Below are 24,598 nucleotides of genomic sequence, written 5' to 3'. Positions count from 1 at the left end.
TAAATAGGTCATGTTCTTCATTTAAAACAAATTTAGTTCATTTTGATTGGAGCTCATTATTCAACTCATTTCAGGAGTGCTTCCTTTAATCACTCTCCCTTTAATTTGTCTCGCTCGTCCCAACTTTCCAGTGACCCTGACTGTCGTATTACAGCGACTGAACAGCCTGTTTTAAAGTTCAGCTGCTTTATCACAGTCTTATCACCAGACGAGAATATCAATGTCAGGCGCTTCTGAACAACTTTGGATAACGTTCAAGGACAACAAACTTTTAATGTCCAAAGCCAGTGTGCAAATTAAATGAGCTATCTGTAATATCTGTGAAAGACAAAAGTGGCATTGATGAGGGAAGACTAATTAATGGCAAAAGGAGTGAATGGTTAGGTAAGTAGAACACTTGTTTAAGGTTAGAAGTGGATCAGTCCTTTTTTTAAACAGAATTAATTAATTATATTGCAGTTAGGGGGATGCACGCAAACGCAGGTCCCTTTCACCTGCAAAATATTCCAAATGACAGGTACACAGACTAATGAGTAAGAGATAAAACTGCATTTCATGTCTGCAGCTGAAACTGTAAGGTCTGCGTGGACTGTAAAAACGTTTTAGACATGGTCTAAGTTTTTTTTTTTAAATGGTTCATTACGAAACTGTGGCAGCATAAATTAGAATATGGCGGGTCACCACAGTCTGGATAAATAACACTGAGGAATATGGTTGCAGCTATTCAAATGATAACTGTCCCTAGCAGATCTGTGACTCTGTGAAATCCCATCATGCCAAACTAAGATCCCAATCTTCCCATCCTTGCCTTCTGCTTTCTTACATGTAGGGCACGCTTACTTCCTTATCTGACACTGACCAATAAAGTCGGGCTTAAACTGTGAGATGTGGAGTGTCTGATATGAATATAATTCTAGAATTCATCGAGTGAGTCATGATATATATTAGCTGATAAAGATTGGTTGTGTTTGTGCTTTCTTTTTAATTATAGTTATTTATCATTTACATGTGGAATCATTGCCATAAAACGATATTGGGAATTCTTCACTCCTGACATCAGTCCACAAAAATCCACATCGGTTGGGGTCCACATCAAACGTCAGAATGGTGGCAAAAACACTTTGAATGGTTGTAATGGGCAACGAAAACCATGTAACTATGACAGAATGTACTTGATCCAACACAACATCTAGTCCCATGGTGTATGGTTAGAACTCTGCACTCTGAATCCAGTGATCTCAGTTCAAATTTCAGTGGGACTTCCTGCTCGTGTGACAGACTTCTCTCTCGGGCCTCCTTATTTCACTGAAATATCAACAAGTAATTCACTAAATAAATAACCGCTACAAGAAACCTGCTCAACAAGTGACCCTGCACTGCGGCCTGCAGGGTATCATATACACTGTGTCATGTGATTTTTGACAGTCAGCACTGCCTTCAGACATTCTGTCATGGTCTGGTGTTCTGAGTGTTGTTTTGTACACTTCTTTTTGAAGAAGTGTTTTCTGTTTATTAATATATCCCTGTATGTTTGTCTGGCTGTTTTAGTTGTTCCTGCGTTTCATGTTTTCACACTCCGGGTTCTGTTTCCTGTTTTATTTTGTAGTGTCTGGGTTCTTGTGTCTCGTCTCTAGCTTTACTTCCTGTCCGTGATTGTCTGCACCAGTCCTCATGTGTCTCACCTGTGTCTAATTGCCCCTGCCTTCCCTGTGTGTATTTAAGCCTCTGTGCTTCTCCTTGTCAGATCGTTGTGTATGTGTGGTTCTCGTGTCTACCCGTCCTAATCTCCTGTCCTGTCCGGATCTCCTGTCCTGCTCTCCCGCGTTTGGTATTCCTGTGTCTCCTGAGCTCCCGTCCTGATCTCCGGTTCCTTTCATTAAAAGACTCTTTAAGTTTAAACTCTGCATCTGGGTCCAACTGCCTCACACACTCTGACACATTCCAGGATTTTGTGGAGTGATGTTTTTGTGCCTAAACCTGTGAGCAAATCCTCATAAAACAGAAGCAGATTTAACAGTGAACAGTTTAAAAATGAACAGCATTTAACTGTGATGCTGTGCACCATACATTCCATGTTGAATTTGATATTAAATGTTCTTAGAATACGACCATAATGAAAGAACTTGACACATTAACATTTTTAATGCAACTATTGATGCTCGTTGTGGAATACTGCACCATCATTGTTAACAAAGAGTTATTTCATGTTGCATTGGCTCTGCAATAAGACAGTGTCACAAAATGATTTAATTATGTTGGCTAGCAAAAGGCCAGATGCTATGATGCAACTTGTCACAGGAACTTTATTTTTTGCCCAGTCTATACTGTGGGATCTGCAGATGCTGCCTCACCAAACCTTTGCTTAAATAACCAGAAGCCACTGAACATGCATGCTTTTTTTTAGAATCAAATGTAAATGATCAGCTGACTCACGTGGTTCTCTTTTCACATCTGCCTCTGATTCATCAGTCAGCTGCCAGTGATTCATCACCCTGTTTCAATGTGGGAGATGAATTTTCACTTCGTTGGTTAGAGAAAGTGAATCCGATGTGTTAAGTGTCTGAGTAGCATTTCCACAGGCAGCACACTTATGTGCTAATTTGCCCAATTGCATAATTGAGGGCCGCTGATTTGATGCCTGTAAAGTAAAAAGTGACAGCAGCAAAGGGCAAATGAGGCAAAGTGCAGGTGTACCGAAAAACTTTTCTTCAAATATTAAGGGCAAGAAAGATATACACAGTTATCTGATGAGATATTGTCACCTTTTATTATCTGTTATGAGTCATATGGCAGCTATGAAATAGATTTTTTTCTTTCTTCTTAACCACCCACAACGTAGCCTTGAAAAGGTTGAAATTCCCACAGCCCACTCATAAAAGCTGTGCTGTTTCAATGGAAACCTTATTCATTTACATTTAATTCAAAAATGAGCCAAAGTGGAAAAAAACTTGAAATATCTCATTGCCATCAAAAGAAAGTGTTTGAGATTTTTTTTAGCACGAAAGGTGCCAACTATCATTTAAATTCAGTTTTCTTTTTTTGCAGCTTTTTCCTCCATTTTCTAGTCTCTAGTTTGGATTAGCAACGAGCTACCCTCAAGACATCAGACGTCGTTTGACTGTTTACTACTTAGGAGGCAAGGCAGCGTTTCAGTCGCTCCACGCCTGCTGTTGATTATTCATATCAACTGTGTGGAACGAAGAAAGGGGGGGAAAAAAATCAAGTGAAATGGTGCAGTGATGAAAGAGGATGAAATAGTGAGATTAGAGGAGGGAAATATTGGTGGAGAGCGAAAATAAAGTTCAGAGGAAAGAGAAATATTAAGGGAAATATGATGAGCGTTGGAGAGACAGAAAAACGTAGGAGGAGCTTGACAAAACGAGAGAAGATGTATAAAGAAAGTGGAAGAGGAGTCTACCTGTCAGCCCTGTGCCGCACATCCTCAGGCCATCTGCTGCACTACATCAAGGGCTTTGCATTGATTAACATGCTATTACACCCTTCACATGGTGTGTGTCTGTGTATTCATCCATTCAAACTAAAGTGTTTGTGTGTATGTGTGCCTTCACATGCGTGAGCGAGTGTGATGTCTGAATGTGTGTGCCTCTGTGAGCTTGTGTTAAGTGTGTGTGTGTGTATGTGTGCGTGCGTGCGAGTGTGTGTACATATGGGACTTGTTTGGCCATAATTACACCGGTGCATTGAGGTTTCCAGTTGAATGCTAGTGGGAGGTGGGTGAGGGTTTGAGTGGAATAACCAGGGCTACAGATCAACAGGGTGTCCCCCTTGGGCTTCACCCTGATTACGGCTAGACATGTGAAATAATGGCAGACTGGGTCTGACTGTTTTTTTTTGTTTTTTTTTACTGGGGCTTTAAAAAACAATTTCATCCAACTGAAACACTTGAAGAATATCACAGCTTGCCTCCTGGTCACGGATGGGCTATAAACCTCAATATGTTTGGTTTAAGACTGAAAAGTGCAGGAAACTGTCAAGCAGAGGAGGTTTGCATATGTCTGGTTAGATTTTATGTAGATTTACTTTTTATTACATATATTTAATTATTTTACAGTGTTGGACAAACATGGATTATCACATGATGGAGCTATAGAGGAAAAGTCAACCCTAATATGCTAATAGAGAAGGTTAGCATATTGTATTAATTGACCTGATGGAGGTAAAAGCCACAGGATCATCAAAGTAATTTGCATTGTCATGACATGGGGGGAGACACAGGAATGGTTGTGTTTTTTATATGAATTACACTATATCTAACGGAAAATGTGATTGTGCACATAAGTATCCTCTGCACACGACCCGTATTACACAGCTTATTGTGATTTCACACCCAATTATATTTATACCAGCATACCCTCTATATATATATATATATATATATATATATATATATATATATATATATATATATATATATATATATATATATATTACAACTTGGTTGTGCTATATATAAAAAAAAATTGTTTACTACATTTATGTGTATATATGTATAGCATGCTCATATTCTTTTTGTATACCATGTCTGCCTATATACGTATAAGCCGTCTAATCTGCACATATATGGACACATCTATTCCAATCTCTCCTTATACTTATGTACCTGTGCCACTACACTTTACTCAATAACATATCTATACAAACGACTTCTGCAGTGAAAGGTGTCTATTATGTAGTTATTTTTTATCTTTATTCTTTTGTCTTTCTATATTTTTAATCTCTTGTCTACCTCATTCTGACTTTGCTGCTGTAACAACTGAATTTCCCCGGTGTGTGGATCAATATAGTTTTATCTTATCTTTTCACTTTCTTTAACTATGCGAGATAGTTTTTTTTTTTTAAACCTCTATACATTACATTTTACATTTAGCTGACGCTTTTATCCAAAGCGACTTACAATAAGTGCATTCAACCATGAGGGTACAAACCCAGAACAACAAGAATAGAGAAAGTACAATTTCTTTAAAAAAAGCGAAACTACAAAGTGCTATATGTAAGTGCCATTTTAAGTGCTACTAAATTGTTAGTTTTAAAAATGTTATTCAAGGTATAGTCGGAAGAGGTGTGTTTTTAGTTTGCGGCGGAAGATGTGTAGACTTTCTGATGTCCTGATGTCATTGGGGAGCTCATTCCACCATTTAGGAGCCAGGACAGCAAACAGTCGGGATTTTGATGAGTGTTTAGCTCGCAGTGAGGGAGCAACAAGCCGATTGGCCGAAGCAGAGCGGAGTGAACAGGCTGGGGTGTGACGTTTGACCATGTCCTGGATGTAGACTGGATCCGTTCACAGCATGCTACACAAGTACTAATGTTTTGAAACGGATGCGGGCAGCCACTGGTAACCAGTGAAGGGAGCGGAGGAGCGGGGTCTTTAAATGTAATACTTTATAAGGAATAATTCCTGGATCTTGATGAACAAATCAGGCATTTTTATGTGAATAATATGAGTTTATGCATTTTGGTGCCAGACGTTTTTTCAGATGTGCTTTGTCTTTAATCAAATTTAGAATATTTGTTGAAATCCCCAAAATCCACCTAGTGTTCATTGAGATAATTTATTTAATAGTAAACATGGATGACTTTCTGGTGGTGCTATCTGAAAAGTCACAGAATCGCCAGAGTGATGCACTGAAAGTAATTTCAGTCAATTCAATACTTTCTATCTAGACAAAGTTGCTTGATCTACTGACACTGAGTTGGCGTTTAAATAAATCTTTGTATTCCTCAAAGCAAGACATCAAGTTTTGTTCTGGTGTTGGTACTAAAACTGTGGTGCGTTATCAATGGTTAAAAACAAATCTTAAAATTCTGAGGCTGACACTTTTACCTGTAACTTAATAAATAAATAAATAAATACATAAAAAAAGTTAGAATGATGGAGAATTAACACCCACGTAAAAGAGACGTGGCACTGTTTACTTCTGTCTGCCTCCGCTGCTTCGCAGAGCGACAGATAACAGGTGACGACAGACTTAATGTCAGTTTGTCAGCAGACAGCCCGACTTTTATCCGATTGTTCCGTCTGCGGTGTTGAACCCACATGTTACTTCACACATGGCTTGGTGTCAGGATTGTCCATTCTGAATTTAAAAGACACATATTATTATAAGAAAAACTAATGGTGTTATAATCTCTGTGCCCTCAAGACATCACAACATGTGTGTGTCTTTGAAATTAATATGTATAGCTATTAATACAAGCACTCTAGCAAGAGGAATTTCCGTAAATGAATCACACTTTAATTAGATAAGGCTCGCTATAAGCTTTTGTTAGCAGCAGTTACTATATCGTTAGGCATCAGTTCCTTCAGAAATCACTGTGTGGAGATCAGGCATCATTTTGATTTAAATGTAAGAGAAACATGTGGCTGGCAGCAGGATTATATACTTTTTCGCACTGCTGCACTGTGGACTTACTTTCACACGGCAGACCTCAAATGTTTGATGCTTTGAATATTTGATAGTGAAATAAATCCCTCAGTGCTGCTGGTTGGTTGGCGTTTTTTTGTCTTTTGAGCAGTGAGCACACACACACACACACACACACACGTAGTAGGTGCTTTTTTTGGGTCTAGATTTAAAGCAGCTTGATCGCACACAGATACACAAAGACAGACAGACAGACAGACACACACACACACACGGTTGGTAGTAGACAGCTTGCCAGTGCGCCAGCTGTAGCGTGAGGCTTCTCCAGATCCATCTCAAGCCAACAGGATCAGAGCAGCAGGCCTGAGCTCTCGCTCCCTCTGAGAGAGAGAGAGAGAACACACACACACACTCAGCGGGGCAGTGAGCGATACCTTTAGCTGCTGTGCTGCCGAGGTTCATGCATGAGATATTGACACAGGCCACAGGGGGACGAAGAGACAAGGAATCAAGCAGCCGTGGGGTTGAGAGCACAGTCTGTGATCGCAATATGGTGTTCCCATTTTAAGCTCCCACCCACTGCCGTCTCTAGTGGAGTCAAAGGTGGTGATGGTCTCATGGGCCCACAGCACAAGGGTCCAAGTTCGGAAAAGACTTTATATTTATTATCAAAAACAACATACAGAAAGCAAAATCACCCAAAACATAATGACTCCTTCCGTGACTTTTTTCATCTTGAGAGTCACAAAGGAACAGATATGGAACCATTGGTATGACAGGTAGACTAAGTTTAGAGTCCTGTTGCTAGGCAACCACTGTAATCCAGCAAGAAGGTAGTGACTGTACCAAACAGAAACTGACATTTTTAAAAAACAGTCCGTGTTGCATTACTTTGCACAAATAGGAAAAAAAAATTTAATCTGTGACATTTGATGGAGATGAACATAGATTATAGAATAAAAACATTATTAAACAAACACCAACTGGGACAGACTGGAACACAGTCATGACATCCAAATCGTAACCATGGTCACCTCAGCAGTTGTTGACTCTATCTGTCCCTTCTTCAGGAGCCTAAAGATCCTCGGGCCACTAATTCTAACAACGCCACATCTAACACGGATGTATAAACGGGCCTAAAATGGATCCTAAATCCTATCTTGAATGAGAAAATAAATATTGTTTAATCTTTGAAAATACCATTTAATTCAATACATTTTCATATTCGGTCGCCATCCTTCATATTAAATGATTGTGAATGTGACCTAAAAGTGAAGTCGGATCAGACAAAGGGCCAGCCAACACAATGATGTGCTGCACCAAATCGCCTGGAGGTGACCAGAGCCTTGTACTAAACCGTTACTATTGATTAAGTCTTAGCCTCTAAATGAGTTGTTGTAACAAGATCAATCTTAATTTTATGTGGAAACATCAGCCCCCTGCACTTTCATCGGTGTGAGATCTGTTTGGTTAATTTCTTTGTTCAGAATACACAAAACGCTGGGCAGTGAAGGTTTTACATCTCACAGAATCAAAGAAATAAAATGCTTTTCATGCAAACCCTGTACATCTTTATCCTTCCTGATGTGGCCATGTGGGTGCTTCTTTATTATGTGTGTATAAATTCAGTTTTTTCCATTTAAAATTTTTTTCCTTAAACCATACACTGATATAAATCAGATTGAACGGTTGGACAATCAGCTAAATAAATTAAACACTGACAAATTTTGTTCCAAGAAAACTAAGTTTTGTGTTGTTATTGATGATTTATCTTATGAATAATAACCCACTACCTACTTTTCCACATCGAATGAAAGAATAAAAAGGGAATACCTTAGGATTCGGGTACATAACATAGTTTAGGTCCAGTACAAATATACAGCGTTCTAATCTACAGTATGGTTTACAGACTAAATGAGCAGAAGGCTTAAAAACATGTATCTGTTGGCTTTAGACTTAAAAAACTTTTTCTTTAAAAAGTTCTGGCTGAAACTGCAGTCCGGCCTTGACGACGGACTGAACACTGGTCCTTGGAGGCTGCGATGTTGAGTGTTCTTTTCTCAGTAAATACGGTATGTCACAGGGGTTAAATACCACCTTAAGGAACAATAGAATTGAAAGTGAAGGCAATTAGCAAATCAATAGCTGTTTAGAGCTGGCGGTTTCTAGGGAGGTTAAACATCATCATTCTAGAAGTCGGGTTGGCAACATTTTTTTTCTCCGCCTCTTCACACTGAAACTTTTTTCTTTTTTTCTCTTTTTTGTTGCTGCCGCTAATTAACAATAAAACGCAACCCTCAAAAGCACTTCAGTAGAAAATGGAACATTGATTTTATTTATGTTTGTATCAAGGCGCTTTATAAAATATCGAGGTGGGTAAAAATGCCGTGGATGGATTTGGACAAACAGCGAGGAAGAGGTTTGACAATATAAATTATAAAGAAGAGGTTTCTCCTCCTTACATTTCAACATAAAGGCTTTTAATCTATCACTTTGAATGTATCAAAAGAAAAGCATTGATTTTTGAAAGTAATCACTCACCTTCACATTCCTGAAAAAGTAAGCCTGTGCAGAGTGCACCCGAAACATTTTGACTGTGACATATCTTGTCAATGAAAAGTGTGCAACATACTGTGGAGTTTTTATATAAACTTCAAGAGAATAACATACACCGTGTTAAGTAGACTATATTAGATTAGAGCGGCAACATCCACTTTAATAACTGAGCTACGGATAATTAACATCAACTCAATGTCAAAGCTGTTTTTGAAAACTTGCACTGCCCCGCCTCAGCTGTGATTTCCAGCCTGTAAGATCTGTCTCTAACCACAGGAGCAGTAATCTGTTCTTTCTAGCAAAGGGACTACAGTATAGTTGTCACCTGACTTGGGGCCGGACCTGACAGGCCGGTGGGATAGTGGCCATTGGTGCTGTTCTTTGAGAGTGCTGTTGGGTCGACGTTGGGACGACACCTCATCCATCTCAGCCCCCGTGAGCCACCTGAGTCTGCCCCTAACAAGGAGCTGGGGGACCAGGAGATGGGAGGGAGATGTAAGAAAAGCAGAGAGGGGAAAGGGGTGAAGGGGAAGTAAAGGTTGGAAGGGGAAGGGAGGAAAGAACCAAGGCAAAAAGAGGAGGTTACGAGACAGGGAAAAGGGGGGAGCAAAGAGGGGGACACGGCCCTGAGGAGAAGACGTGAAGACAGTCAAAAATTGTACAGGGGTGAAGGGTTGAGGTTGGTGGGGCAGAAATGTGAGAGGAAGGGGAATAAAGTAAAGGAAAATTCCCTGGTTGACATGCCTGCTTCAGGTGCTGTCATATTAGGTCCCCAAGGTATTTTACCTTCAGACAAGGCAAGGTGACCTATTGCGCTCTGGAACAAACCAACTGCCAATTAGTGTTACAATCGACTAGTGGGCGTAGTTAGTTGAGGTGATGGGGTCACCATGTTTGATTTTATTTTTAACATGATGTCACATTTCTTATATCTTGTCATTTTATGGCATTCAGATGTAATCATACAACATATCACAGTGCTGGATGACTATCAGGAACCCAGACATTTTAGTAGTTGAAAGCTTCAACACCACAAATGAAATACTTCTGTATTAATAGTGTTCTTAATAGAAAACCCCTGTGCACTTTCCAAGACATGTGGGGTGCAGTTAGTTGTTAAAAGTTAAAGTTAAAATATTATTTGATATACATATTGTGTCAATGACATAACAAATCGATATTTAATTGGTTTCTTTGACGTGCAACATCATGCACCTGCAGGAACTTACTGACCCATAACCATGAGCCTGTAAGGTTTTGGTGTTATGTTCCCCTGGATATCATCCCTGAAAAGGTAAAACCCCTTAAATATATTCCATTAATATAACAAACATATGCCAAAAACATGGTGTTCAACAAGGTTCTATGCTTTGACCAATTCTATTTACCGTATATATGCTTCCTTGAGGCAACAATGTCAGTGAAGTCGTGCCTGAAGGACATAAATACCTGGATCCCCAGTAATTCCCTAGCCTTAAACTCTGAACAACAACGACAACAACAAAAAACTGAAAAGTTTAGACTATTTGGCCCCTAACACCTCTGGAACAAGAAACACAATCTGTAACAATATTGTTATTTTAGATGCCATTGTCCTGGCTTCCAGCACCACACAAAGGAATATCTGGTTCATCAGGATGTCCATTGACTCTCTCATAAAACAAATTTACAAAATAGCTATTTTTTCACCCAATAATATTGCAAAATAAGGCACATCCTGTCTAAAAAAAAACAGCAGGAAAACTGATCCATGCCTTTTGGATTTTGTAATTTCTCATTCACTAGCCATCCCAACAAGGAAAAAACAGATCATACTGTACGTTAGCCCCACTAGGGGTAGAGTTTTATCTCTAAAGAGGTTATACTACAGTTTTACCCCACTGGAACACTATGCTGCTAAAATGAAGACTTACTTTTGGTTTCAAGAGTCTCCAAGAGTAGAATGGAGGGCAGAGTTTTCAGCTTACAGGCTCCATCTTCCAGTTTCTTTTCAGGAGGCAGATACCCTCTCTACAAGTTTAAAACCTTCCTCTGGGATAGAGCTCATCACAAGCAAGCTTTGGCTTGCCATGAGCCATAACCCTACTTTTACAGATCTAGACTTCCTGAGGACCTCCCAGGATCCACCCAGCTTGTCTCTCTACTCTCACCTTTGTCCCTTTCAGCAGGTATTTCTAACTTTGGAGCAAGTGTTATCATTAGTTCTAATACTTGTCCTATTAGTGTCTTATAATTATTTATATCAGTGTTATTATGATAATACATTTTTATTTCCCCCGCGACAAACACACACTCTCTTTCTCTCTCTCAAAGCAGATGGCCGCCCACCATGGTTCTGTCTGTCAAGGTTTCTATCAGCTTAAAGGGAGTTTTTTCTTGACAAAGTTGCCAAATGCTTGCTCTTGGGGGAAAGTTGGGTAATAAAGTAAAATTAAAAAGAGTTCAGTCTAGACCTGCTCTCTATGAAAAAGATAATGTACTGGCTGTAATGACTTGGCACTACAACCATTAAATTGACTTGGCTTGGTAGGCAAGTGTAGTTCAGTTGTAGGACAGGCAAAGGAAAATGGGGACACTGGAAAGGTTGTTGCTGTGCTTAATACATTAACCACTTTTTTTCTCTGAGAACAAGCTGTTGCGTCCCTACTATCAAGGCCTTCAGTGCCAACTATTTACATTTAATAACTACACCATTTCAGGAAGGTTTTTCCAAACCAGGTGAAGAAACAATAGCCTAACAATAGATACAAACCTACAGCTGAGCCGTGGTAACCTAAATTAACCAAATACAAAGATACAGGTATAGTATTTGTTGCACATTAGGACTGTGTTTAGCAAATTTTGTAGGTAGGACAAATATTGTAAAACAGTTATGCCCATATTTAGTCTGACATGGCAACATGAGATAACTGTCTCAGTAATATGAACCTCTGTTAAAGGTCCAGGGTGTAAGATTTAGGTGAAAGGGATGTATTGAGAGAAATTGAATATAAAATAAACCTAGTGATGTTTTCACAACTGTGTTTCATCTAAATTGTACGAATTGTTGTTTTCTTAACCCTAGGGTCCTTTATATGTATATATGGAGCGAGTCCTCTCTACGGAGGCCGCCATGTTTTTGACAGCAGCCCAGACTGGACAAACTAAACACCTTCTGAGTTTTTATGACAACTGAAGGCTACCGGGTTTTCTCTTATGTTTGGAAGGGGAGGGTGAGGTGATGAGTATTCAGCTGCAACATGCACCTTCACCACTAGATGTCACTAAATCCTACATACTGAACCTTTAAGTGTTGTTGTGTCTGAGAATCAGTCAAACCCATGTAGATGGACTGAGTGGACTTTCCAGTTTGTGTTCATCATCTTCAATGCTGAACCTGCTGATGTGCCCAACCACCTACAACAAGTGTGGTGAGCTCAAAGCTAGGTCTCTTCTGGTGACAACCTACTGCTGTGAGCAGTTCAAAAACAGCTTTGTGTAGTGTCACCATCAGAAAGATGAAAAGCAAATTTTGTATGCTTCTCAAACAATTTTACTGGATAAACATTGAGTGGCCCTTGACAAAAATCTCATTCCCCAGCCTCAATCTACAACAACAGTGTATCTATAGACTGGAGCCTATATGAACAAAAATCAAAGTAAATAAATAAGTATCCACACCAAATCCAGGGACAAACTGATTCCAGTTCAACACTCCCACAGTGTGAGTGTACTCCAGCAAGTCCACTATCCACAAGAATCTTCACTCCACTCAACTTAAAAACACTCTCCTCAAAACCGGAGTCACTTAAAAGCCCTTCACTATCATTAATTAATGCAGAGTTGATTAGTTTTCCCCACTTGCCGCTTCAGAGCCCGGTTGACTTTTTCCACATGCTTATAAAATAGAAGCAGCGGTGCGGTGCTGAAATGTGGTCGATCTCTGCTGGAAATTAAAGTCCAATGAAAAGTGGACGGAGTGGGATCAGTGGTGCGTGGGGAAGGGAAGTCTGAAGGGCGCGCATGAGTCTATCTGTTAGTGTGTTGTCGGAGAAAGAAATAGGGAGAGTTTCATGTTCACGTATTGGGTATCTGCATCTAGATAGAGAAGGAAAGCAATAAAGGAAACCTGTACACTATAATACAATTTCATAGCTCTGTTCAAGAAGTTTATAACATTCATTTTGTTGTTGTTGTGATTGTGTCAACTTTTACAAACTTTAGCTTTTGCTCAACAGAAATGATCATAAACCCTCACAGAGTGTTACATTACATTTTTTTGTGCATGCGCTGCTTTTATTGTGTTAAACGCATTCATTTCTTGTCAGTGAGTTGCATGCGAGAGAGCTGGAAGGAAACAACCAGCGCAGGTGAGGGAAATGAGTGAGAGTGGGAGATGGAGGGAGAGAGATCTCATAGTAAACACACAGCCTGGAGCTCATTAAAAGTGTCTCTCGGAGGGCTCGGAGGCAGCAGCAGAGTTCGACTCAGTCTAGCCCTTGTCCTCCCAGCTCCATACTAAACAGCCTAATTAGACTTAGAGTCTCCTGAGCTCTCTAATGATAGCACTTCACAAAGACAACACAAGGAAATACAGCACATCCCAAGCCTCGATCTGCAACTCCCGCTCTAGCTCTCTCTCTCTCTCCCCCTCTTTTGCATCAATAATATCAGTTTATTCGCCTGTTTATTTTGCCGCAGTGGATTTGTGATTGTGTTCAGGGGATTTGAGCACTTCAACCACAAATTGGCAACACAGCTACTGAAATATCATAATAATTCACAGTCCAAATTTTTCAAACTAGGAGAGACCCTGCACCCTTTGCTCTGTTGTTTTTGCTTGGTGTCCATCTGCTTTATTCACATGCTCGATTAATTTAAATTAAATGTCTTGGTAGCCTATTTTATTTTAAAGAACGATAGACCACTCACTTTATTGTGTATATTGTATGATACATGTTCTTTGGCAAAAATAAGATAGATGAAAGAACTGAAGTCATAAGAACCTAATTTTTATTATATATTATTTCTTGTCGATTTAAGAATGTTGAATGTTAAAAGTCGGTAAATATTATGAATCTATAATGGCACACAGTAGAGTGAACATTTAAATTTACTAGATTCAGATTTTTATTTGGATCTGCTCTAAATTCTACACAGTCATAAACATCAATTCCTCAAACTTGCCTAATTTTCTTTACATGAAGATCCAAGAATTATTCTATGAGAAATAAAAAAACAATTTCTGGATCATGGATTCCCTGGAATGGGTTCTTCCCTGACCCATACCTCATCCTTCCACTAAGTTTCATGGTAAGTTTTTCCAGTAGTTTTCCAAACAAATGAACCCAGATGAAAACATAACCACCTTGACGGAGGTAAAACTACTAAACACAACCTCTATGAAAAACAGTTGCTCATTCTCTCACTGTATTTGCATGAAAGATGACTAACTTTAAACTGATCATCAAGATTTGTCCTTATTTGATCTCATGGCGATGGACTGATCTAGTTAAGATCTTGAAAGGTTGAGGGTTTAGTAAAGAAAGATGTGTCCATCAGGTTGTGAGGATCAGTGCTGTTTATAGCCCTACAACCTTGGCTGCCTGTTGATGTGCATGAATTATCACAGCTGGGAGTATGTGTTAGTGTTAAATAATGCAAACTATCACCAAGTATATGTTTCCGTCACTAAGGTGAGATAATAAAATAACACGACTGCAACAACAGACTGACATTTGGATCTATTTTAAACTCAATGCAGCAGAGATGAAAAGTGTTTTTAAGGAGAGAGGAGCCTTGTGGATACAAAACGCTCTAGGAAAAAAACACCCAACAAAACAGAATCTGAGCAAATGTATTAACATGTTAAATAATGACACTTAACTGTCAAAGCTATATTTAGCAAACTACTAAAGAGAACGTTGTAACATTATACATTAGCATCTACCAACAATGCAATGTTGCTACATTGCTTGATGAGGATTTCATCAAGCAATGCCTTAAACTGATCATTTTGGAAAAGCTGTTGGCCCTGTTTCATTTTGAAAACTCTGGGCTGCGTCAGGACAGATGAAATTCTCATTCTTGGTCTTCACAAAAACTGGACAAATACTGCTTCCTTTTATGTTTTTCTATGACTAAAATTTTTTACACTAAAACCTGAGTAAAAAGTAAAAGGGTTAGGTAGACTTAAGATGAATAAATCACTTCAGAAATAAATCTGACAACAATAACAATAGTTGAATGGTATTTGATACATTTAATCATGTCAGCAAAATGCCATAGATGTGACTTCTACGATCCAGAAATATGACTTTTATCTTTGGATAAAATGTTTATGATGAAGTCTGAGTTTCCGTATAGTTGCTCTGCTTTTTTCTGCGAATCCACCAAGGTTAACACTTCTACTGCGTTCTGCTGCTTCTACTTTTGTAAATAAGCATTCCTTTTAAAATGTCAACTGTGCCTCTCGACTCATGTTTTTTAGATGAAACACTCATCCTACCCACACCATGGAGATAAAACATGTGACATGAGTAGAGTATGAAACAAATAAATAAATAAACACATAAATAATGCAGGCAGAGGGAGTAAATCGCTGAGAAGAAGTCAACAAGGGGAGGGCAGCAACAAACACCGAAAGTTTTCAATATTTGTCCTTTATCCTTATCGGACCAACAGTTTGCGTCTTTCATTTGTCTTTTCATGCTCCGCAGCTGCTGAGGAAGAAGTGACACACGAGCAGGGAAAGACGAGGAGTGGAAGATGAGGAGATGAAGAGGAGAGGGGCGCAGAGGGAGGGGGGATGAGAAGCAGAAAATTGAACGATCAGCTAACAGGCTTTGTTGAAGCAAAGCATGCTGGGGGCATCAAAGGCAATGGGGGGAGAGAGGGATGTGTGGAATGGGCACGAAAAGCGAGGGGGGGACACAAACAGACAATAAACACTGAGTCCCCCAAAGGGAAACTAGCAAACTGTGCCATGAGTTCTGGTACCCTGCCCTTACTTCACAGTTTTCATGGGGTCACAATGAACACACAGCATGTTTTCAGAGCTGCCTGCATGTACACACACAAACACACACAATTTGCATAAGCCATACGTAACCTATGCTACATGTAAACACATGCGCCTTCACCCAGACACACTCCCATGTGGGGGAACTGCGCTGCACAGCTCCTCTGCAGACTCCCTCTCTCTGACATACAGGATTAGAGTGATTTGCTGTGATTAAGCAGCCGCCAGTTAAGTTCAAGCAGGTTTTTGTAATAGTTTAATTCATGGCCGAGAAGACGGGCTTAAATGAGATTGTAGAGTGCGGTCGATTAAGCTCATTAGGCATTTTGAAGAGGGCAGCCTTTCTCGCATCCCTCTTTTCCTGCAATCAGATCCGGGATGAAAATGGGAATTAATTAGGGAGAGAGGTTCCTGCTGTCCTGTTCCAATATGTTGTACTGTGTGTGTGTGTGTGTGTGTGTGTGTGTGTGTGTGTGTGTGTGTGTGTGTGTGTGTGTGTGTGTGTGTGTGTGTGTGGCCTCGAGGATCAGTGCTTTATGAGTCTCCGGCTTGGCCCCCTGTCTGTAAGTATTAAATCCTCATTTATACCTCTGGGGTTAATTTGTGTCCATACACATGCAGGATGTCTTAAGATGCCGGGATTACACCTTTGCACAAAAGTATTTGAACTAAAAATTGAATGAAAAAAAGATCATGTGAATTAATACAAATTTCCATGCACTGCTTTTATGCAAATATCAGGTGTTAGGGCATATCAAGATGACCTGGTTTATTCATGCCTGACTTTTTCCTTATTACTAACTCTTCGTTGTTTCAGACCCTGCCACGCCCTCCTGTCCTGCAGTAACCATGCGTAGCTTTCCAGCCTTTCACGCCTGCTCGCCTGGTTTACCTGTCGTCTGCTATCGACCTGGGCCCACGTCACAACTTCACCTACTTTTCGCCCTTGCCTGCCGAACCCTAATAAAGATGAACGGTTTTGAACTTCAACTGGTTTCACTAAGTCGTCCTGCTGAGTCCTCCTGAACGTGAGGTTGTGCTAATGCAGTGGGAAGAAAATGCACTAACTCAGGTTAATCCTGATTATCATAATTAGCAATCACATGCCCGTGTTGATTAAGTCCCTGCAAATGTGGATGCGTTAAGGAACCTTAGTCAATTACGATAAAAAAAACTGATTGAAGAAAACAAACTTCACCAAAGGTCAACAAATTCAAGCCACCTGTGGAATGTTAGATTTAGCAAGTTTTAAAAGGTGTAAACCTGAGCTCCAGTGAGTTGCCTGCAGCTACATCTCAGCTACTTGGACTTGCTTTGGTTCATCATTCATCAGGAGTCAGCGATGACTCTGGCTAACAGCTGTCTCCGATTTCAGCTGCTGTTGAGGGAGGCCAATTTTGGCTACCTTGAATAAAGCTGAAAATACTCTGCAACAGAAGCCCTCGTGAGTCCCATACACATTTAAGAGACTTTCCACTTATGTTCAAGAAGCTAGATGAGGGTAGGAAAAGTGCAACAGGTCAATAAAAGGTGTGTTGCAGCCAAACCAAGTTGCGCAGCATCTGCACCGGGGCAGCCAGTGGCATGTTCTTCCAAATCGCTGAAACAGTGGTGACACAATTGGAAGTGTGCCTCTCTCTGGCATGGATTAAGTTGGGGAAGGCCAAGAGCACGATCAGCCAAAGGGCTCAGAGGAAAAGCCCTGCAAATCTGTGGAAAGGAAAACTGCACTCTCCCCAATTGTCACTTCTATTCTAATCCAGGATGATCAGGGATGTCTCTATTTATAGGTTATAACCACATTCACAACTGTGGCTTGTTTGTGCTGTGGAACAGACATAAGCAAAGGTTTAATATTTTAGGAAGTACTTATACCACTCTCACATCAATCTGTTAAAGACCCATGGCTGCTGATTTGCTTAGCTTAGCACAAACACTGGAAACTGGGGGGGAAAAAATAGCGTGGCTTTGTCAAATGGAATCGAATCTGCCTAAATAATGAATATGAGTAAGTGTTTAATGGGGTGTTCAGATTATTCCCCTCTGCCAGAGAACTCTGCGAATAAGCATATTTCACAAAACGTCAAATGTCTCCTTTCAGAAAGCGGGTATGTACTCAAAGCAACTGGTTTGAATCTGCATTCAGTGCTGAAGGTTTACACCCTTGTATTGTATACACCCTCTGATTCAGCTGTCTGCTTTTATTCAGATGCAAGAACAAATGACACAATATGTTTAACGCACAAATTTAGCTGCACCATTTTATACACACTTCGTATCCTCTTAATGAAAGTCAATGTTATTTGATTCCTCATCTCAAGACTCCAATGGCAAAGTTCAGTGACAGTTCTGTTTGCTTTGTTTGTAGCCAGGCTGACAATACAATCGTGTGGATCTAATGGTGATGGAGGAGCAGGAAGCTCATCAAATCTTGATGCAGGACACTGAAGCTTACTTTCCCCCTGAACCATACCATAGTTGCCATGGGCAGATACGGTGGGAAGAAAGGATTTTAACAACGTTGTTTTGACAGTAGGGTGCATGCCATCGCATTTTCACTGAATGTCACATGGAGGTATGGAGGAGAATTGTCCAACATTGTTTGGCAGTAACAACAGTGTCACACATTCTGCATGCAGGTGTAGAAAACGAGTTGTTTTCTTAAAGGGATAGTTTACTGAGAAATGAAAATCCACTCATTATCTACTCATCACTATGCCAATGGAGGGGTGGGTGAAGGGTTTGAGTTCACAAAAAACGTTTGGAGTTTCAGGGGTAAACAGTGTAGCAGCCCAAACAGAAGAAAAACATGACATGCCTCCGTGCTGGTGTGGTGTCATCCAAGTGTCTGTTAGCCCCGACATTCATATTCCACTCAAAAAAGGTATAATTTACACCATGTTTTTAGCCTAATTGTCCTCCGCTTTCATGTTTGCATGCAAACAAGCTCTCGCTCAAGGGCATGCGCGGGCTGCGCGTTAGCTTCGCTACTTTCGGTAGCAGACTTTTAGGATAAAAACATGGTGTACATGACGCAGTTTCGAGTCGAATTTGAATGTCTGGGCTTGCGGACACTTGGATGACACCACAGGGGCAGAATGGAGGCAATTTATGTTTTTTTTCTGTTCTTTTTTTTACGTTTGATGAATTGATCACCAGTTACTTCACTTGTATTGGATTTGGCTGCAACGCTGTTTACCCCTGAAACTCCAAAAGTGTTTTGTGGACTCAAACACTTCACCCCCCCCTCATCAGCATAGTGGTGAGAAGATAATAGGTGAATTTTCATTTTTTCTGTGATCCCTTTAAAATGAATCATCGGGTTAACTTGAACCTGGATGACATTATTTTGTCTACTGCTCTATGAAAACATCCAATATCATCTCAAATATTCTACTGGATGAAACAAATCCCAATTTTTCCGTTTGTTCAGTATTTCAGTGTATGTTAATTTTTTCAGCAGATTACTTTCATGTCACTATGTACACTGTTTTTACTTAGTGCAGCAATTTTTTCAACATATCTTTCATAAATATATTGCGAAAACCACTCAAAGTTATATGATATAACCAGCGCAGGTGAGGGAAATGAGTGAGTATATAAGCAAAGTTTGTTATATATCAACTGTTAAAAGTTGTGTTTTCAACAGTCTAAGTCAAGAGATCAACTAGTTTCACAGAGGAATATAAAAAAAAACTGCATGTAGTAGCTCTTCTCTCAACATGAGGCCAAAAGGAGAGGCGAGTGTAAATAGAAGCCATTCAGAGATTTGGTATTCCCTTTGTCTTTGACTGGCCTGCCACAGCCACTTTCATGTGGTTTAATCTTTACATTTACAACCTTCTGAGAGTTCTCCACATGAAGTCAAATGATATTCATCGCTGTTAATTATTCAACATGAATTCATAAAGGATAGTTTAGATGACAAATTAATAATTTAATTGAATCATTCATACTTCAGTGGCCGGTCACTGCAGATTGACAGAAAGGATAGTAACATCTCAGGCACTGGGATGCTTCTCCGAGGGTAGACCCATCAGGAGGCCCCTAAGTCCTCATAACTTTTCTTTTTCATTTCACCATAGACAGTCTCATGTTGGATTTTTTTTAACTATCCACATTGAAGTTATCTATTTGAAGCTTATAGTTTTCGTTGTAGCGGAGCACTGTTCTGTTTGGTTGTTATAGGAGCCGTTTGGGGATTCGGTTCCAGCAGCAAGTGTTATTGTGAAGGGATTTTCTTCATAATGGGGTTCAACTGCTTCACTGAACAGTGTGATGGATAAAATCCAAGCACAAGTAATGGTTTATTTATAATTTTGAAGTTGTGTTTCCCCTTAATAAGCTGCAGCCTGCTGGTGGATCGGTCATTACAAGTTCACTCTGTGCAGCCAAATTAAATACATTCCAGTGGAAATCCCAAAGTTTCCAAACATACTGCAACTTGATTTTTTTGGTGGACATTGCATTGGAGAGTACGCACAAGATGTCCAGATGATTTTAATGGATTCGGCTTATCCACAAGACAAAATACGATATGTGCTATGCGAGAGTTGGGTTTGAATATTGAATAGTTAACATCAGATAGCTTCAATGCTGAGCTACAAAAAGCTTTTAAAATTAAAGTAATTTCAGGGGAAACAAAAGAGAGAAGCTGAGTGGTAAGGGGTTGTGATGGATAAGGCTTAGTTATATTAGCAAACCCCTGCAGCAGTTTGTAGCTGATTGCATGTTAAGGGAACACTTACAAGCTAAAACAGCTCCACATTTAATTACCAAATAAACAACCAACATTTTAACACTAGTTTTAACTATATATGTTGCAGCTGGCAGGACTGGTTTTGTTTTCATATTCCTAATCTGATTTTAAATATAAAGTTTTCTCTGCACTTTCAAATAATTTAAATCAGCATTATACACTAAGCACACAAGTCTCAAAGTATTAACATTGTATGAATAATAATAAAAAATAGCGATACAGTAAAAATGTGACATAAGGGCAACTTGAGTAGTGGGTTGCCTTGTTATAAATTTAATTTCCATTAGGTAGTATTGGTAGAAGTCCTTGGAAGTATCAATACTAAAAAATAGTATCCGTAATAATTCCCGAATTGATCAAATCTGTTAGAGTGTGAAGTAATTTTAACAGTAGTTTGTCATCATTTTAGACTATAAATATAAAAAATAAACCAGATAATCACTGTTTCAATATCAGACAAATGTTTTTAGTTGTCATATATACCAACGTCATATATACCAACAAAAATGCATATTTAAATAAGGCACTAAAATATTAAAGCACACACTGAAAATGAAATACTTTCATAAACATGTTGTCTTATCAAACGTGTCCAAAGTGAAGCCAAAGTGTCTTCATTGCCCCCTGGTGGCTGGCTGCAGTATAGATGAGAAACCCTGCTATCACCATGTTAGTGGATGGGTTGTGGACCAAACTAAAAAGTTAAAGTATGCATCAAATAAATTCTTCTCAGAGATGGTCTATGTCAGTTTAGGGACTTATTATCACGCTGATGTATGTTCAATGTGTTTGGGTTTTTATCACTTATTTAATGCTATAAAAACTGCTACTTGCTAGAGCGAGTCTAGTGCGAGTCCAGCTCCACATTATTACTTCAGCGCAAGATGGCGACCTTCATAGCCAGAAAACGTATGGCTTCTTTTCTGGATAGTGGGAGGAATGTTACAGTTAAACTGTGTCACAGTGCTGATGCAGAGGGATATTTGCAGTCTTTTTAAGAGAAGATGCTGTTTGATAAAAGTAGAGAGGAACACAGTTTCCTCCACTTCACACTGCCTGCATTCCTTAGCAACAGCCTTGTCAACACACCTCAGCCTCACATTGCTTATTAATACATTTACATAGATCACTGAGAGTAATTACATCCATATGTTTCTAGATAAACCTTTTGTATTTCAAAGTTTTTAGTCAACACCATGTCTTCACTAAGGTACATCTATTCCATAGCCGTGCAACACAGACACTGCTTTAATGTTTCATTACCTCAACACTGCAAATTTATCAGAACATTTATCACAGGTAATGAATGAAAATGATCAAGATAACTGACAGGCTCCATCGCTCACTTCTCATCAAACTGGAATAATTGGCTCGAGTGGCCCTGTAGATCCATAGAGATGTTTCAAAAGTGTTTAAAGCATATCACCCATAAACACACTACGCCTGTTCATCCTCTTCTTAAAGGCAAGGCAATTTTATTTATGTAGCATCTTTCCTACACAGAGGAAGAATCAAGGCGCAAATTCAAACCCATCAGGTTTGATTTGTTAGTTTTGGGCTTTCTCTGCTGCCGAGCGAGATGTTAAGAGCAGACATGGAGCAGTGAGGGGGCAGAGGACATGTGCACGCTCACACAAATTTAACATGGTTCAGGTGTTTCCATGATGAGTCAACATTACAAAGCTAAAAGGGCACACAGAGAGCACATACCTCCACCATATCTGAAAGGCCACTTTATCATCATATTACATATTAAAATCAGATGTTCCATATACACAGAATTGCTCTGCAAACTGCTCACATTAAGCAGGAGACATATACAATCTAGCTAGTAAAAAGTAACTGAATAAAGATAAGTCCACTAATATATTTTTTTATTTTGATTCACAGAATCAAGATTTCATCCTGCCACAAAGTCTTGTGGTAATCCGTACAATAGTTTTTTTCGTAATCCTGCTAACTAACAGACAAACAAAATGAAAACGTGACCTCCTTAACGGAGGTTAAAATTCTCAGTGCCCTTCAATAGTCCATCTATCCATCATCTATACCACTTCTCCTTTGAGTGTTGTGGGCGGTTGTGGCCAATCCCAGCTGACATTAAGTGAGAGGTAGGATACACCCCAGTGGACAGCATATGACTTCACTGCTGAATTATATATTTTAATACCTATATTATTCAGGCTAACATTTCATCATCAAAGGCACTTTTTCCTCCCATTAAAACTTGTGTTTTGTACTATGCTTGGTGTCCTCTAGTCTAGACCATTCAAATGTGCAACACAGAACACTGCACATCAAAAATATCCACACTGTCCTCCGAGTCGTTCTCCTTCTGATGAAATGGATAAATCATTCAGTGATAAATTTGGTCTAGAAGAAATACAGCAGCTCTTCAAAAGAGTTGTTAGAAACTTCAGCAGTTCATTACTTAGGAACACTGATGTTTGTGATATATTATTCATTCCGCACATCCATTTCAAATGCCCTGATGTTTACAGTATTTCTTTACAAGTTGTTCAAAAGTATAAAGATGTGCTTCAGGCTTGAAAAAGTATCTCATCGTGGCACGCCAGTTTTCCTTCTACCATAAGAAGCGATTCAGACAGAGAGAGCTTCAGTGAGCTGGGGCTGGTAGCTACCTGGCAGTGGATACATGCAGTATAAGCTCTGTCATTCATCCGATAAGAATGGAGATGCTGGTATGCACAGGCTTCCTCACATACAATTACTCTTGTCTTAATGTTTGACCTTAAATCCCATATCACTTCCGATGATGATCCATTACTTCTCTTGTATGTCTGTTAGTGGAAATTATAACTTATCTTATCACCACTTAAAAAGGATGGTGTTGTCTCGTATTTTCTATCTTGGTTTGTCATTCTACCACCTGTACTGTGTGTGGAAGGTCTGAATGCAGAACAGAGTTAATGTGATGAAGTGAAGTTTTTTTTCTCTTACAATAACAGTTTAAAACAATATTAAAACCAAAACAAATACTTGTTCAGACAAATTTCAGCCCTCCTTTTGGCAACACCTCTGACCTCCCTTCCTGTTCTCAGGTTGAGCCAAGTATAAGCTCTCTTAACCATAAATAAGGAGGACAACTAAATAAAGATTTCCTCTGTACAGGAGCCAATGAAAAAAGAAATTCCAACCACAACCATTACGCCCGGGCAACACTGCCTTTTTTTCAAACACTTACAATGTCTTCTCCATTTTGTGGACAAGCACGTTAATACCAACTACAAGTATTCAAACATTTGGGTTGGAGAACATGGATGTAAGCCTCTATCATGATACATGTTACTGTATATTGTGTTCCTTGTATTTAATCATGTCTTTAAAAATTCATTAACTCTCACTGCGCGGAATATCATCCGCTATCATCACTCCGCTACTTAATCATGAAATATCATGTAAAATTGCACATTTCAAACCGAATCATGGCAAAGATAACTCGCTCAATTAAGATGAATTAAGATGTTGAGTTCATGCTGGGGAAATGACAACCACACCAGAAAAAAATCTCGGGATTTACAGAAAAATCTCGAGACAATGATATTAACTATAATCTTCCTCCTTAAAAAGGGTTAGAGTAAATGATGGTGGACACACTAACATAAAGCAAGAAGTTCCCCTCTCCCCAACTCCCTTGTTTGCTTTTTTCTTTGCTCTGAACTGCGCAGCGGCAATCCGACTGTCTCTGGTATCCTAGGAGTGCTCAACGGTGAGTTGGCTGCCTCTCATAGCCATGAAGAGATACCTGATAAAAGATGTTTAAAATAAATAAGAGGTAGATCAGCCTCTCTTGCCTACCACGCTGCAGCTGCTTGATCAGAGCGAGGCAGAGCCAGAGGTGGAAAGGGTTGCATTGTAATTACCTCTAACTACCTC

The sequence above is a fragment of the Hippoglossus stenolepis genome, chromosome 6 (genome assembly GCF_022539355.2).
Source record: "Hippoglossus stenolepis isolate QCI-W04-F060 chromosome 6, HSTE1.2, whole genome shotgun sequence".
Lineage (NCBI taxonomy): Eukaryota > Metazoa > Chordata > Actinopteri > Pleuronectiformes > Pleuronectidae > Hippoglossus > Hippoglossus stenolepis.
The sequence above is the reverse complement of the archived record's forward strand: the minus strand, read 5'-3'. Positions refer to the sequence as shown.